This window comes from Aythya marila (assembly GCF_965140915.1).
Source record: "Aythya marila genome assembly, chromosome: 6".
Taxonomy (NCBI): Eukaryota; Metazoa; Chordata; class Aves; order Anseriformes; family Anatidae; genus Aythya; species Aythya marila.
In genome coordinates, this window is record NC_139047.1 from 57,601 (window position 1) to 73,874 (window position 16,274).

Consider the following 16,274-nt stretch of genomic DNA (forward strand, 5'->3'; position numbering starts at 1 on the left):
ATTTTTAATAAATTGATTGCGATTGTAAAGGGATGTTTAGAAGCGGCACATCTAATGCTCATACATGCCAAATACGAGCCAATAAGTACCAACGAAGGAATCGAGGAAACATTAGTTCTTAATAGCCAGGCATTGCAGAGCTTCAATGAACAAAATGAGTAACTAAAAGAAAAAGGAGGGATTGTAATACACAATAAATGTTTGTTCAGTGAGCGATGAACAGATGTAGCGGGTACTTTAGGGGTGCAGTTGTCACTGCAGTTACTTAACTACACAAAAAACAGTAAAAATCCTGTTTATATTTCAGAGGTGTTGTAGCTGGCCTAAGAGAGCAGATGGAATCATCTGCCTCGAGGGCAGGTGAGAGAGCAGAGGTAAGGGAGCAGATGAGAGTAACTGTCCTAGTTGTGCTGTGGCTTTGGATGCTGCTTCAGCTTATGCTTTTCTTTCTCATTCGCAGGTGTCTCGCACAGGCTCAGAGGGGCCAAACTGCACTCTGAAGAGCAGCACGAGAAGGGCAGGCTGGTCAAGAGCTGGGTTGGAGCAGAATGGCCAAGTAGCACAAAGTGACTATGAAAAGTGTCCGTCTTGCTTTGCGGGTGCCGTGGCAGGCTCTCCACAGAAGTGGCTGAGGATTTGAGATAAGGCCAGAGAGTGACAAGGAGCGGCACGTGCAGGGATGGTTTCCAAGCGCTGTGGTGGCTTTCTCTTCTGTTCATCAGGTGCCACAGGCAAGGTGGGTTGTAACATCAGTCTTTATAATCACAGGAAAGCAGGCCACTTGAATGCCACAGAGCATCTGAGAAGGATGTTCTAGCAGAAAAAGCTTGTCTGGCACAGCAGAGCCTGATGGCAGTGTGTTTCCTCAGGTGAAGAGGTGCCTGAAGCCCCATCCTATCTAGCCTGCACACACTTATCTGAGAATGAAAGCTGCTTTCCAGTAATTCAGAAAGACAAGTTACATCTCAGCCTTGAGCATCTTGGGCTTTTGCCTGGGCTTTTGAGCCTGTCTGTAACATTTGGCACCAGCACTAATACTTTTTTTGGTGTATGTTTAATGTTTGGGGCCTGTGTCTGGGATTTGGGACCTGACTCGAACCAGTGGGGCTTTGTCCTGGGTTTTTGTGCCTGCCTGTAGAGTTCAGGGCCTGTGATTAGGCTTTTGGGGTCTGTGTCTGGGGGTTGGGGGGTTGGGGCCAGTGTCTGGGGGTGAGAGGGGAGCTGCTTGTAGACCATTGGGGCCAGTGTTGAGGGGGTTGGGAGCTGATTGTACACCTTTGGGGAGTGCCTCTGGGTGTCTGTGTCTGTGGGGGGGTGTTAGGAGCTTCTTGTACACTGTAGGGGTCTGCATCTGTGGGGGAGGATTGGGAGCTACTTGTACACTCTAGGTGTCTGCATTGGGGCCGGGGGGGGGGAGGGGTTGGAGCTGGTTGAGCACTGTAGGTAGTGTAATACACCATAAAAGTTTGTTCATTGTCTTTTGTATTCTAAAAACAAGGAGTTCTGTTTGAGGAGCGGGAGTTGCGAAAGCTCCCTGCTGAAGTAAGGAGCTGTATAATGCTTGGCTAGACACTATGAAAATTCTTTTGCTTAATGTAACAAAAAAGAGAACCCCCTCCCCTTCTCTCCTTCTGCATCTCAGTTGCCTCTTTTGTTCAAAGACACTGCTGCAAAGCTCATGTAACCATCTCCTGACAAGTTGCTAAACTAGTGTATCAACATCCTGCCTTCCTGTCTCACACTGGGCCAACATGACCAAATAATAAAAGAAGTTGAACCACAACGCTGAGGAAGACTACGGCCTTCATCTTCACAACCACCAGAGGGACAGAGACGACCCCCTAGCAACAGTGCGCACAGTCGCAGAATATACCAGGATGTGCTGCGTAATCCCAGAATTACCAAGATATAAAAAGGGACCCTGGCGGGGGTGAGGTGCGCGCCGTTGGTGGAGCCGAGACTCCCCGGCTGCCCAGCGCTGTTTTGCTTGCTGTTGCTTACTCAATAAATTCCTTTCTATTATTAATGCAATGCTCTCTGAAAATTAATTAAGGGGGCAACTTATAACACTTACTACTTCTAGAAAAGGCAGGGTTATTATAATTAGTTCCCAGAATCCGAACCCTCCCACTGGTGCATGCATGATCCCTTTACCCTGAAATCCTTATTCCCCTTAAACCTAACAACTCTAACCACAACCCTAACCCTTATTATCAACCCCCAAGCGCTAATGACACTGACCTTAATCCAAACCCCAAACTGCCCCTAACCCCAGACAACCAACAATGAAACACAGACACAAAGATGGAAACTACAAAAAAGGCAAAACCCTGGATACAGGCCCCAAATCACAAACATGCGACCAAAACACTACAGAAAAGCCCCAGATGCAGGCCCCAAATGCTACAGCTAGGCCTCAAAATCTCAAGATGCATCCCAAAGCAAAAATGCAGACCCCAAACGTTACAGAAAAGCCCCCACACCTGGGCTGCAGAAGTCTACAAGCAGGCCCCAAACTGCCAACAGAAGCAGGCACCAACCACACCAAATGCAGACCCCAACTGCCCACAAGCAGCTCCTATCCCACCACCCCCTCCCAGAAACTGGACTCCACCCAGACACTGGCCCAAGACCCAGCCCCCCCCCCAGACACAGGTTCCAAAGGTGTACAAGCAGCTCACAACCCGCCCCTTCAGAGACAGGTCCCAACCCCCCGCCCCCTCCAAGACATGGGACGCAGAGGTGTACAACCAACTCCCAACTCCCTCCCCCTCAAAGGGAGGCCCCAAAGACCCCCAAATGGAGGCCCCTAGAGTGTACAAGCACCTCCGAACTCCCCCAGGCACAGACACCCACCCCCCCAAACACAGGCCACAAAGGTGTATAAACAGCCCAGACCCCCCTCCGAGACCCAGACCCCTAAAGTGTAAAAGCAGCTCCCAACCACCCACAGATGCAGGCCCCAACCCCTCTCAAAAGAGAGGCACCTAGAATGTATGAGCAGCTCCCAACCCCCCTGAACATAGGTCCAAAAGTGTACAAGCAGCTCCCAACCGCCATCAAATACAGGCCCAAAAAGTGTACAAGTAGCTCCACCCCCCCCGCCCAGAGACAGGCCCCAAAGGTGTACAACCAGTTCCCAACCCCTGCAAGGGAGACCCCTACACTGTACAAACAGCTCCCAATCCACCCCAACGCAGGCTCCTACAGTGTACAACCAACTCCCAACCCCCCCGAGACATGGGCCCCAACCCCCCCGACATGCAGGCACCAAGCCCCCCCAGAAATAAGCCCCAAAGTTGTACAAGCAGCTCCCAACCACCCCCAGATTCACGCTCCAAATTCTACAAGCTGACCCCAACCCCCGCAGACACAGCTCCCTATATTGTATAAGCAGCTCCCAACCCTCCAAAATGCAGGCCCCAACCCCCCCCCCCCCTCCAGGCCCTAAAGGTGTACAAACAGCTCCCAAGATCCCCCAGACACAGGTCCCTACAGTGTACAAGCAGATCCCAACCCCGCCGCAGATAGATGCCTGCATTGTACAAGCAGTTCCCAACCCCCCCAGATGCAAGCCCCAACCCCTCCCAGACACAGGCCCCAAAGGTATACAAGCAGATCCCATCTCTACTCCAAAAGCAGGCCCCTACGCTGTTCAAGCAGCTCCGAATCCTCCCCCCAGCATAAACCCCTACAGTGTACAAGCACCTCTCAACCCCCTCCAGATGCAGATCCCTACATTGTACAAGCAGTTCCCAACACCTCCCCCCAAATGCAGCCACCTACCATGTTCAAGCAGCTTCCAACCCTCCACCAAAGGCAGGCAGGCCCCAAAGGTGTACAACCAGCTCCCAACACCCCTGAGACACAGGCCCCAACACCCCCTCAGACACAGGGCCCCAAATTCTACAAGCAGCTCCCAACACCCACAAGGCAGGCCCCCTACCCTATATAAGAAGCTCCCAACCCCCCCCACCCTGAGGGAGGCCCCAAGCCCCCCGAAACACAGGCCCCTACAGTGTACAAGCAGCTCCCAGCCACCCCCAAATCCTGGCCCCAAAGTTGTACAAACAGCTCCCAACCCCTGCAGAAACAGATTCCTACATTGTACAAGCAGTTCCCAACCCCCTAGACACAGGCACTGACCCCCCACAGACACAGGCCCCAAAGGTGTACAACCACCTCAAAATTCCCCCCAACGCAGGCCCTTACAGTGCACCAGCAACTCCAAACCCCCCACCCAGAGGCAGGCTCCAACCCCCCATGGACACAAGCCCCAGAGGTGTGCAACCATCTCACAAACCCCTGAGACACAGGACTCAAGCCCGCCCCCCTCCAGACACAGGCCCCTACAGTATACAAGCAGCTCCCAACACCCCCCAGATGCAGGCCCCAAAGGTGTACAAACAGCCCCAACCCTCCCTCAAGATGCAGGCCCCTACAGTGTACAAGCAGCTCCCAACCACCCCCAGATGCAGGCCCCAAAGGTGTACAAGCAGCTCCCACCCCTCCCCCAGACGCAGGCCCACAAGCCCCCCCAAACACAGGCCCCTACAGTACACAACCAGCACCCAAACCCTAACCCCAGTGCCAGCCCCAAAGGTGTAGAAGCAGCTCCAAACCCACCCCCCTCCCTCCCAACCCAGGCTTCAACAGTGTACAAGCAACTCCCAACCCCCCCCGCCCCCCCCAAGGCTCCAAAGGAACACAAAGAGCTCCCACCCCTCCCCCAGATGCAGGTCCCAACCCCCCCCAGAAGCAGGCCCCTACCTGTTATAAATTGCCCCCTTAATTTTTCAGAGAGCATTGTATTAACCATAGAATGGAATTCAATGAGTAAGCCAACAGCAAGCAAAACAGCGCTGGGCGGCTGGGGAGTCTCGGCTCCGCCAACAGCGCGCACCTCACCCCCACCAGGGTCCCTTTTTATATCTTGGTAATTCTGGGATTACGCAGCACATCCTGGTATATTCTGCGACTGCGCGCACTGTTGCTAGGGGGTCGTCTCTGTCCCTCTGGTGGTTGTGAAGATGAAGGCCGTAGACACTCTAGGGGCCTCCATTTGGGGGTCTTTGGGGCCTCCCTTTGAGGGGGAGGGAGTTGGGAGTTGGTTGTACACCTCTGCGTCCCATGTCTTGGAGGGGGCGGGGGGTTGGGACCTGTCTCTGAAGGGGCGGGTTGTGAGCTGCTTGTACACCTTTGGAACCTGTGTCTGGGGGGGGGGCTGGGTCTTGGGCCAGTGTCTGGGTGGAGTCCAGTTTCTGGGAGGGGGTGGTGGGATAGGAGCTGCTTGTGGGCAGTTGGGGTCTGCATTTGGTGTGGTTGGTGCCTGCTTCTGTTGGCAGTTTGGGGCCTGCTTGTAGACTTCTGCAGCCCAGGTGTGGGGGCTTTTCTGTAACGTTTGGGGTCTGCATTTTTGCTTTGGGATGCATCTTGAGATTTTGAGGCCTAGCTGTAGCATTTGGGGCCTGCATCTGGGGCTTTTCTGTAGTGTTTTGGTCGCATGTTTGTGATTTGGGGCCTGTATCCAGGGTTTTGCCTTTTTTGTAGTTTCCATCTTTGTGTCTGTGTTTCATTGTTGGTTGTCTGGGGTTAGGGGCAGTTTGGGGTTTGGATTAAGGTCAGTGTCATTAGCGCTTGGGGGTTGATAATAAGGGTTAGGGTTGTGGTTAGAGTTGTTAGGTTTAAGGGGAATAAGGATTTCAGGGTAAAGGGATCATGCATGCACCAGTGGGAGGGTTCGGATTCTGGGAACTAATTATAATAACCCTGCCTTTTCTAGAAGTAGTAAGTGTTATAAGTTGCCCCCTTAATTAATTTTCAGAGAGCATTGCATTAATAATAGAAAGGAATTTATTGAGTAAGCAACAGCAAGCAAAACAGCGCTGGGCAGCCGGGGAGTCTCGGCTCCACCAACGGCGCGCACCTCACCCCCGCCAGGGTCCCTTTTTATATCTTGGTAATTCTGGGATTACGCAGCACATCCTGGTATATTCTGCGACTGTGCGCACTGTTGCTAGGGGGTCGTCTCTGTCCCTCTGGTGGTTGTGAAGATGAAGGCCGTAGTCTTCCTCAGCGTTGTGGTTCAACTTCTTTTATTATTTGGTCATGTTGGCCCAGTGTGAGACAGGAAGGCAGGATGTTGATACACTAGTTTAGCAACTTGTCAGGAGATGGTTACATGAGCTTTGCAGCAGTGTCTTTGAACAAAAGAGGCAACTGAGATGCAGAAGGAGAGAAGGGGAGGGGGTTCTCTTTTTTGTTACATTAAGCAAAAGAATTTTCATAGTGTCTAGCCAAGCATTATACAGCTCCTTACTTCAGCAGGGAGCTTTCGCAACTCCCGCTCCTCAAACAGAACTCCTTGTTTTTAGAATACAAAAGACAATGAACAAACTTTTATGGTGTATTACACTACCTACAGTGCTCAACCAGCTCCAACCCCTCCCCCCCCCCGGCCCCAATGCAGACACCTAGAGTGTACAAGTAGCTCCCAATCCTCCCCCACAGATGCAGACCCCTACAGTGTACAAGAAGCTCCTAACACCCCCCCACAGACACAGACACCCAGAGGCACTCCCCAAAGGTGTACAATCAGCTCCCAACCCCCTCAACACTGGCCCCAATGGTCTACAAGCAGCTCCCCTCTCACCCCCAGACACTGGCCCCAACCCCCCAACCCCCAGACACAGACCCCAAAAGCCTAATCACAGGCCCTGAACTCTACAGGCAGGCACAAAAACCCAGGACAAAGCCCCACTGGTTCGAGTCAGGTCCCAAATCCCAGACACAGGCCCCAAACATTAAACATACACCAAAAAAAGTATTAGTGCTGGTGCCAAATGTTACAGACAGGCTCAAAAGCCCAGGCAAAAGCCCAAGATGCTCAAGGCTGAGATGTAACTTGTCTTTCTGAATTACTGGAAAGCAGCTTTCATTCTCAGATAAGTGTGTGCAGGCTAGATAGGATGGGGCTTCAGGCACCTCTTCACCTGAGGAAACACACTGCCATCAGGCTCTGCTGTGCCAGACAAGCTTTTTCTGCTAGAACATCCTTCTCAGATGCTCTGTGGCATTCAAGTGGCCTGCTTTCCTGTGATTATAAAGACTGATGTTACAACCCACCTTGCCTGTGGCACCTGATGAACAGAAGAGAAAGCCACCACAGCGCTTGGAAACCATCCCTGCACGTGCCGCTCCTTGTCACTCTCTGGCCTTATCTCAAATCCTCAGCCACTTCTGTGGAGAGCCTGCCATGGCACCCGCAAAGCAAGACGGACACTTTTCATAGTCACTTTGTGCTACTTGGCCATTCTGCTCCAACCCAGCTCTTGACCAGCCTGCCCTTCTCGTGCTGCTCTTCAGAGTGCAGTTTGGCCCCTCTGAGCCTGTGCGAGACACCTGCGAATGAGAAAGAAAAGCATAAGCTGAAGCAGCATCCAAAGCCACAGCACAACTAGGACAGTTACTCTCATCTGCTCCCTTACCTCTGCTCTCTCACCTGCCCTCGAGGCAGATGATTCCATCTGCTCTCTTAGGCCAGCTACAACACCTCTGAAATATAAACAGGATTTTTACTGTTTTTTGTGTAGTTAAGTAACTGCAGTGACAACTGCACCCCTAAAGTACCCGCTACATCTGTTCATCGCTCACCTTGCCAAAAGCAGCTCTGGTCAAGTCCCGTGTTGTACACTGTGTTTCAGCTTTAACAAATGAAAACAGTCACAAGACAATCATTCAGCTGCCAGCATAACCACCTATCCCTCAATAACACAAGGGACCCCATTTACAACGTTATCATTTCAAAACAGCAGCCCCCTTGACTCAGCACCTGGAAAGTAGATCAAGCCAGTCACCGAGCTGCCTACCAAGTGTTGGACAGTTCCAGAAGGAGCTCTTTCCTGTGACAGGTGCCTCCTAAGGTTTACACTCTACTGGGGACAGGAAAGAAATAAAAAATTTCAAAACGCCATATCTGTAAGCTTTCAAGATTCAACAGACCTCCTCAAGCACACTGTTCAAGCACTATGTGAGCAGCTGCTCAAAAGCAGCTCAACTCTCCCACCTCCACATCTGCCAAACTCCACAGAGATGACCGTGTCAGCTGCCCTTCAGTACGAACCCAGAGGCAGCCCAGATGTCTTTGCCAAAACAGACAGTACAATGTATTAGTACACCCACGGACTGCCACGTTAGCTATCATCACTAACTGCCAGGCAGGACAGCTCCAGACCAAACACATACACGCCACACACAGGCACGCCACAAACATCACAAACAAAACACAGAACACAAGGCACGAGAAAAAGTGAGCCCCAGAGGAAAGCCCTACAGCAACAGCAAGTCAGAACAGATGCTCTGCAGCAGACCCAAGGAGAGACTCAAATGTCATGACATGTGACTGGAAGCAACTGCCAGAACTGGGATGATGGAGGCATAAAAAGCCTGCCCTTAAGACAAGAGACCAGAAGGATGGGGATTGAAAACCCCATAGGAAGACACTTAGGAAATGAATTCCCAAGCAAGAGCTCCTGATGCGGCCCAGATGACTTCTGCAAGAGTGAGGATGGAAACATGTGATCTGAAACTGAATATGATGCACAAGACCTGGAACAGTTCTGCACTTTAAGCAGCGACTGCAAGACAAGAAGTGCTCCGATCAGAGCCATGATGACAAAACAAGCATTTAGGACCTTTGGCGCAGCTACCAAGTCCCCTGTCTAATCAGTCCAGTGCAAAAAGCAAGGAGGATATCAAGACCCAAGGAGAGCATAACTCAGAACACACACAGCAGAAGCAACACTACAAGACAGATCAACAGAAGGGCACTGTCCTGCCTGCCGCACGCACTCACGCTACAAAATACCCCCTGCTTCTTCTATTAGCCTGGTGACCCAGCCTGAACCACCCTCACCGTGGCATCATGTCTATTCAGCCCGCTGGCTCCCAGCTCCCATTAGCCACCCCAGATATGCAAATACCAGGTGCCACTCAACTTAGCTGTCAGATTGCTGGATGGTAAATTCCCTCCACCTCAAAAAACGCACAGGCACTGAGAGACATCTTAGTCAATTGCCGGGCTCATCATCATCTGCAAAAACAGAGTACCAGCATTCACTAGCATGCCGGCCCTGATGCCCACCTCCTCTGCAATGCTGACTACTACTGGTGCAACATACAGTTGTGCTCACCTGTTCCTCTTCGAGTACCAAGCCCCAACAGTGCAGTCAGTATTACCCACACCACCTGGGAAAACAAAGGGATTAAATGATCGTTGTGTTCTCAACAAATCACCCACCACACTGCTCCTCTATCCCAAACAGCCTCACCTCAGACCCTCAGCAGATTCTGAGCAACGCCTACCACAGCACCACTAAAACAGAGGGGAAGCACTTCAGAGACTTGCCTTACGGGGACCCTTGCTTAGGGACACTGACTGGGCTGACGACCCTCCCGCCTTTCCTCAGCACTCCGGAGAGGATTCACCTCTCTGAGACTGCAAGAAGCAGCCACAAAAGAAAAAAAAGGCAGATCCTCAGGCACCTCACAGGCACAGCCCACCTGCTGCAATACCTCTCTTTCACTAGATCTTCTTATCCACCTGCTCACAACTCCAATGCGGCCGGGACAGGGCGGACCGGCACGGCGCGGCGGCGGTGGCGGGAGGGGCGGCGAGGGGGGGGCGGGCCGGCACCACGCAGCGGCGGAAGGGGGAGGGAAGCGGCGCAGGGCGGGCCAGCCAGAGCAACGCAGTGAGCCATCCCTCCCACCAAACCAGAAACAGTAGTCAAAAACTTCAGAACAGGGACCCCAAACCACATGGAGCCAGGCTCCCAACCGGTACATGAGCACGAACACACACAAGCCAGAGACTGAGGGCCATGATGGCTACCATCAAGAAAAGCAGACAACATCAAGCTCTTGTGATTAAGGAGACGTTAGGGAGGCAAGGGTAATAGACATTGGGGAGGCAAGGACAATTCCCAGACAAGACTGTATATCTCGAAACAAGACACTGGAACTCATGATAAGGAAGCGGCAGACGGACAGAGAAACAAATGTAAGGACTATAAATCTCGAAACTGGACATTGGAATTCATTATAAAGATACAACAAACGGGAGAATTAGCAACAACCAGCTCTCGCAATTAAGAAACATGCCAACTCAGCAGATTCCTGACCAAAGGTGAAAAGTATACTGTGAGGAAGACTCGGGGTCTTCCTCCCAAAGACCCCTGCCCACAATTCTTGGGAGGCTCTACGCAGGCGCAAGGTGCCAAAAGGCTAATTAGCATGAGAAGCGAGGGAAGGCGGGGATAGGTAATGAATATGTATAGCCGCTTGTAGAATATTGATAGATTGATTGTGTAAATTCAAGACTACTTTCCACTTTAGGTATGCACGATAGGTGGAGAGATCCCCCATGCATCCAGCGCTGCAATAAAGAATATACCACTTAAAGGAATTTCAGCTTCGATCTTTGAATCACTTGAGAGAGATCAGCCTTTCTAAGTCCCAATGAAAGACAAAAACTGCTTCATTACTATCCCCTTGCCAACAATACATTTAAGACCCATGATATGGAGCTCAGCAAGCACTGCAGAAGCCAACAACTATGGGAACAAGACCTGGTAATGGATACTATAGTACACAGAAACAACCATACACCATAGAACACATACTGGAACTGCCCTGACTGGCATACGCTAGGCTGAAAAGGATGAATCCATGGCCTCTTTACCCCGTTGTTACTGGATCCCGTTCCCCTGCTGCACTGATTTAAAAGCCATCCCCATGCACATACCACACACATGCCAAGGTACAACCCCACCCAACACACAGATAGGGCATTTCAAGCCAAACTTAGCTTTAGGGAAGGCTGGAAAGCAGGATTCCTCCCCAAGGCACGCGCAGGCTACATGAAATGGGGCTTCAGACACCTCTTCACCTGAGGAAACACACTGCCATCAGTGTGTTTATTATAAAGACTGATATTACAACCCACCTTGCCTGTGGCACCTGATGAACAGAAGAGAAAGCCACCACAGCGCTTGGAAACCATCCCTGCACGTGCCGCTCCTTGTCACTCTCTGGCCTTATCTCAAATCCTCAGCCACTTCTGTGGAGAGCCTGCCACGGCACCCGCAAAGCAAGACGGACACTTTTCATAGTCACTTTGTGCTACTTGGCCATTCTGCTCCAACCCAGCTCATGACCAGCCCCTCTTCTTACACAGCTCTTCAGAGTGCAGTTTGGCCCCACTGAGCCTGTGCGAGACACCTGTAAAAGAAAAAGAAAAGCATAGGCAGAGGCAGCATCCAAAGCCACAGCACAGCTAGGACAGTTACTCTCATCTGCTCCCTTACTTCTGCCCACTTACCAGCCCCTGAGGCAGATGCTTACATCTACCCTCTTCAAACAGCTACAACACCTCTAAAAGACAAAGAGAGGATGCTTAGAGTAACAGTGAGACCTACAACACAACAACTGCTACATCTGTCCCTTACCCTAACCCTTACACTTATAGATGTCCTGGTTTCAGTTAGAACAGAATTAATTTTCTTCCTAGTAGCTGGTGGAATGCTGTGTTTTGGCTTAGGATGAGAAGAGTGCTGATAACAGCCCGATGTTATCATGCAGTGTCCCAGCATCGGAGCAGCCAGGTGACAAGCTGCTCACCTATACAGCGACCAAAATCTTTTCGCACATCTCGTAACTCACGCTCGTTTAGGCTTTGGGTAGTTACTGTTGATTTTTCAGCATCCTCATCTTCCTCCTCCTGAATCCTTGATGGGCCAGCGTCGTCGTCGTCTCCGTCATCTCTATACCTAGATTTGGCAGAAGACTCTCTGCGTTCTAAACGACCTGAATCTCTATACCATTTTTTCACCTTCTCTACAGGGGCAGCTTGCACTGCTACTGCTCGTTTCTCTGACCTTGTTACAGGGTCTGCCACAGAGGTTGGAATACCCTCTGCAGGGTCAACTTGCATTGCTACAGCTCGTTTCTCTGACCCCGTTACAGGGTCTGCCACAGGGGTTGGAATACCCTCTGCAGGGTCAACTTGCACTGCTACAGCTCGTTTCTCTGACCCAGCCACAGGGTCTGCCACAGGGGTTGAAATACCCTCTGCAGGGTCAACTTGCACTGCTACAGCTCTTTTCTCTGACCCAGCCACAGGAGCTGGAGCAGCTGCAGGAGCTGGAGCAGCTGCAGGAACCGGAGCTGGAGCGGCTGCAGGAACTGGAGTTGGAGCAGTTGCAGGAGCTGGGACTGGAGTAGCGGCAGGAGCTGGAACTGGAGCGGCTGCAGGAGCTGGAACTGGAGCGGCTGCAGGAGCTGGGACTGAAGTGGCTGCAGGAGCTGGAACTGGAGCGGCTGCAGGAGCTGGAACTGGAGCGGCTGCAGGAGCTGGAACAGGAGTGGCTGAAGAGTCCACCGTAGGGGTCACAGTGGCCGTTGGATCTGTCACGGGGCTTGGAGTGGCCGCAGGGTCTGTCACTAAGTTGATAGCAGTATCAATGGCAGCTTGATAGGCATGAGCCAGGCCCCAGCATGTTACAATGATTTGTGTTACTTTGGAACTGCCAGAATCATGACACCTTTTTTTCAAGCATTCTGCCAGTTTTTGAGGATTTTGCAGTTGTTCAGGGGTGAATTTCCAAAACACTGGGGGTGCCAACTGCTCTAGATGCCTGCCCATATCCTCCCATACTCCCTGCCACCCACAACTATACTGCCTCCGGGCAGATCTCCGGATGAGCTTCCTAAGTAGTTGTTTAACTTTAAGCAGAATCTGAAGTGCATTCAGGAGGCAGAACAACAAGACTATGCTGGTCTGAGTATCCCAAGAATATTCAATACCTTGGAGAGCTATTGTAACAAGCTTGGAGGATAAGAGGGTGGTGAAGGAGGAAGGCAGAGTGATCCAGGATGATACAGGGGTGGTGAAGGAGAAAGGGAGAGTAATCAAGTAAGAAAAAATATCTTCCCCTTTCCCCTCCACAGATTGACTCCCTAATGGAAAAAAACAATAGGTATAATTGCTAATAGTTTCCAAGATACAGTTTCCAAAATACAGAGTCGATGATGTTACTGAGTACAAATACCAAGTTAGAGTCATGACCAGATATCTCATCGTCTCATAAGCCATTGCTACAACACTCAGTACCATAATGATCTGAAACCAGGGCCCGGAGAGGATAAACAACATGACAGAGAGCAAATACGGAAAATAATGTACTATAATACTCAATTTGGAAAACAGGCACAGCAGAGTTGAGATTAAAGCAATCAGCATTATGACAAGTGACTATTAAGCAGGTCTAATACTTACACCAATTTTAGTTTAACACGCTCTGGTCAGATCTGCCGTTATCTCAACCTTTCGAGCCCCACGTTGGGCGCCAAAAAGACTGTCGTGGTTTAAACTGGCCGGCAGCTAAACACCACGCAGCCGTTCGCTCCCCCTCCCCCTCCCTCTCTGGGACGGGGGAGAGAAATGGAAAGTGAAGCCCGTGAGTTGAGATAAAGACAGTTTAATAAGACAGGAAAATAACAATAACAAAAGTAATAATAATAATAATAATAATAATAATACAATGGTGATAATAGGAAAATAATAATAATATGTACAAACAAGTGATACACAATGCAATTGCTCACCACCCGCTGACCGATGCCCAGCCTAACCGAGCAGTCCGGCCCCCTCCCCCCGGCTAGCCACCCCTATATATTGTTTAGCCTGACGTCAGATGCTATGGAATACCCCTTTGGCTAGTTTGGGTCACATGTCCTGGGTCTGTCCCCTCCCAGCTCTTACTGCACCCCCAGCCTGCCTGTTGGCAGGACAGAGCAAAAGTCTGAGGTGTCCTTGGCTTGGTATAAGCACTGCTCTGCAACAATTAAAACATCGGGGTGTTATCAGCACTCTTCTCATCCTAAACCAAAACACAGCATTCCACCAGCTACTAGGAAGAAAATTAATTCTGTTCTAACTGAAACCAGGACAACACTTAACCTAACCATTACCCTTACACTAACCCTTAGCCTTACACTTACCCTTAGGCTAAACCTTACCCTTAACCTGACACTTAAAATTACCCTAAACCTTAACCTTATCCTTACCGTTACCCTTCCCCTAACACTTACTCTTACCCTAACCCTAACCCCAACCCTTACCCTTACCCTTACCCTTATCCTTATCCTTACTCTTACCCTTATCCTAAACCTCACCCTTACCCTTACCCTAACCCTTACACTTACCCTAAACCTTAACCCTAACCTTACCCTAAACCTTACCCTTCAAATTAGCCTTTCCCTAACCCTTACCCTAACTCTTATCCTTCCCCTTACCCTGATCCTTAAACTTACCATAAACCTTACCCTTACCCTTACACTTACCCTAATCATTATCCTTACCCTTACCCTAAACCTTACCCCTACCCTAAACCTTACACTTACTCTAACCCTTACGCTAAACCTTACACTTAACCTTACCCTAAACATCATGCTTACCCTTACCCTAACCCTTAACCTTACCCTTATCCTAACCCTTACTCTTACCCTTACACTTACCCTTACCCTTACCCTAACCCTTAACCATACAATTACCCTAACACTTACCCTTATGATTAGCCTTACCCTAACCCTTACCCAAATCCTTACCCTTACCCCTACCCTTACCCTTACCCTTACAATTACCCTAACCCTTACCCCAAACCTTACTCTTATCCTTAATCTAACGCTAACACTTACCCTTGCCATAACCCTAAACCTAGCCCTAGCCATTACCCTTACCCATACCCTAAAACTTACGCTTACCCTAACTGTAATCCTTACACTTACACTTACCCTTACCTAAACCTTACCCTTACCCTTAACTTAACTCTTACCCTTACCCTCTGTCGTGGTTTAACCCGGCCGGCAGCTAAACACCACGCAGCCGTTCGCTCACCCTCCCCCCTCCCTCTCTGGGACGGGGGAGAGAAATGGAAAGTGAAGCCCGTGAGTTGAGATAAAGACAGTTTAATAAGACAGGAAAATAATAATAATAATAATAATAATACAATGATGATAATAGTACTACTAATAATAATATGTACAAACAAGTGATGCACAATGCAATTGCTCACCACCCGCTGACCGATGCCCAGCTTAACCCCGAGCAGTCCGGCCCCCTCCCCCCGGCTAGCCACCCCTATATATTGTTTAGCATGACGTCAGATTGTATGGAATACCCCTTTGGCTAGTTTGGGTCACCTGTCCTGGGTCTGTCCCCTCCCAGCTCTTACTGCACCCCCAGCCTGCCTGTTGGCAGGACAGAGCAAAAGTCTGAGGTGTCCTTGGCTTGGTATAAGCACTGCTCTGCAACAATTAAAACATCGGGGTGTTATCAGCACTCTTCTCATCCTAAGCCAAAACACAGCATTCCACCAGCTACTAGGAAGAAAATTAATTCTGTTCTAACTGAAACCAGGACACCCTCTAACTTAAACTTGCCCTTACCATTACCCTAACCCTAACCCTTATCCTTACCCTTACCATTACACTTATCCTAAACCTTACACTTATCCTTACACTAAACCTTCCCCTTCCCCTTCACCTTCCCCTTCCTCTTTCCCTTCTCCTTAACCTTACCCTTTACTTACCCTAACCCTTATCAGTCACTTACCCTAAACCTTACCCTTACCCTAATCCTTACCCTTAGAATTACCCTAACCCTTACCCTTACCATAACACTTACCCTTACCCTAAACTTTAACCCGAACCTTACTTTAACCCTTACCCTTACCCAAACACTTATCCTTACGCTTACACTTACCCTAACCCTTACCCTTACCCTTACCCTTACCCTTACCCTTACCCTTACCCTTACCCTTACCCTTACCCTTACCCTTACCCTTACCCTTACCCTTACCCTTACACTTCATCTTAACCTAACCCTTACTCGTACCATTTCTCTAACCCTCACCATTACCCTTACCCTTACTCTTACCCTTTCACTTACCCTAAACCCTACTCTTACCCTTACACTTACACTTACCCTTACCCTTCCATTTTCCCATACCCTTTTTCTAACCCTTTCCCTTACCCTAACCCTTACCCTTACCCTTAACCTAACACTTACCCTTACCCTAACCCTTAAACCTACCCTTACCCTAACCCTTAACCTTACCCTAAAACTTAGCCTTACACTAACCCTTAGCCTAACCCTTGTCCTTACACTTACCCTTACCCTAAACCTTACACTTGCCCTTACCCTTACCCTTACC

General features: G+C 50.0%; 3 long non-coding RNA genes across 13 annotated transcripts; 1 reads left to right on the plus strand and 2 right to left on the minus strand.

The window, feature by feature from the left end:
* Positions 1-245: 245 nt before the first annotated feature.
* Positions 246-1,991, plus strand: LOC309879402. The gene is made up of 3 exons (XR_014317736.1): positions 246-374; positions 461-736; positions 1,643-1,991. It is a non-coding gene; the product is annotated as an uncharacterized lncRNA (long non-coding RNA).
* Positions 1,992-5,870: 3,879 nt separating this feature from the next.
* Positions 5,871-11,202, minus strand: LOC309879720. Of its 11 annotated transcripts, none has more exons than XR_014317825.1 (8): positions 9,574-9,650; positions 9,192-9,246; positions 8,997-9,091; positions 7,832-7,931; positions 7,654-7,703; positions 7,488-7,554; positions 7,126-7,401; positions 5,871-6,219 (listed from the first exon to the last, which is right to left on the minus strand). It is a non-coding gene; the product is annotated as an uncharacterized lncRNA (long non-coding RNA). The 11 variants fall into 11 exon arrangements; XR_014317826.1 differs by having other exon boundaries at positions 7,832-7,934; XR_014317821.1 differs by lacking the exon at positions 9,574-9,650 and adding an exon at positions 11,006-11,202 and having other exon boundaries at positions 7,832-9,091.
* A 44-nt stretch (positions 11,203-11,246) lies between these two features.
* LOC309879721 lies at positions 11,247-11,733 on the minus strand. Its single transcript, XR_014317832.1, has 3 exons — positions 11,520-11,733; positions 11,381-11,433; positions 11,247-11,280 (listed from the first exon to the last, which is right to left on the minus strand). It is a non-coding gene; the product is annotated as an uncharacterized lncRNA (long non-coding RNA).
* Positions 11,734-16,274: the final 4,541 nt, after the last annotated feature.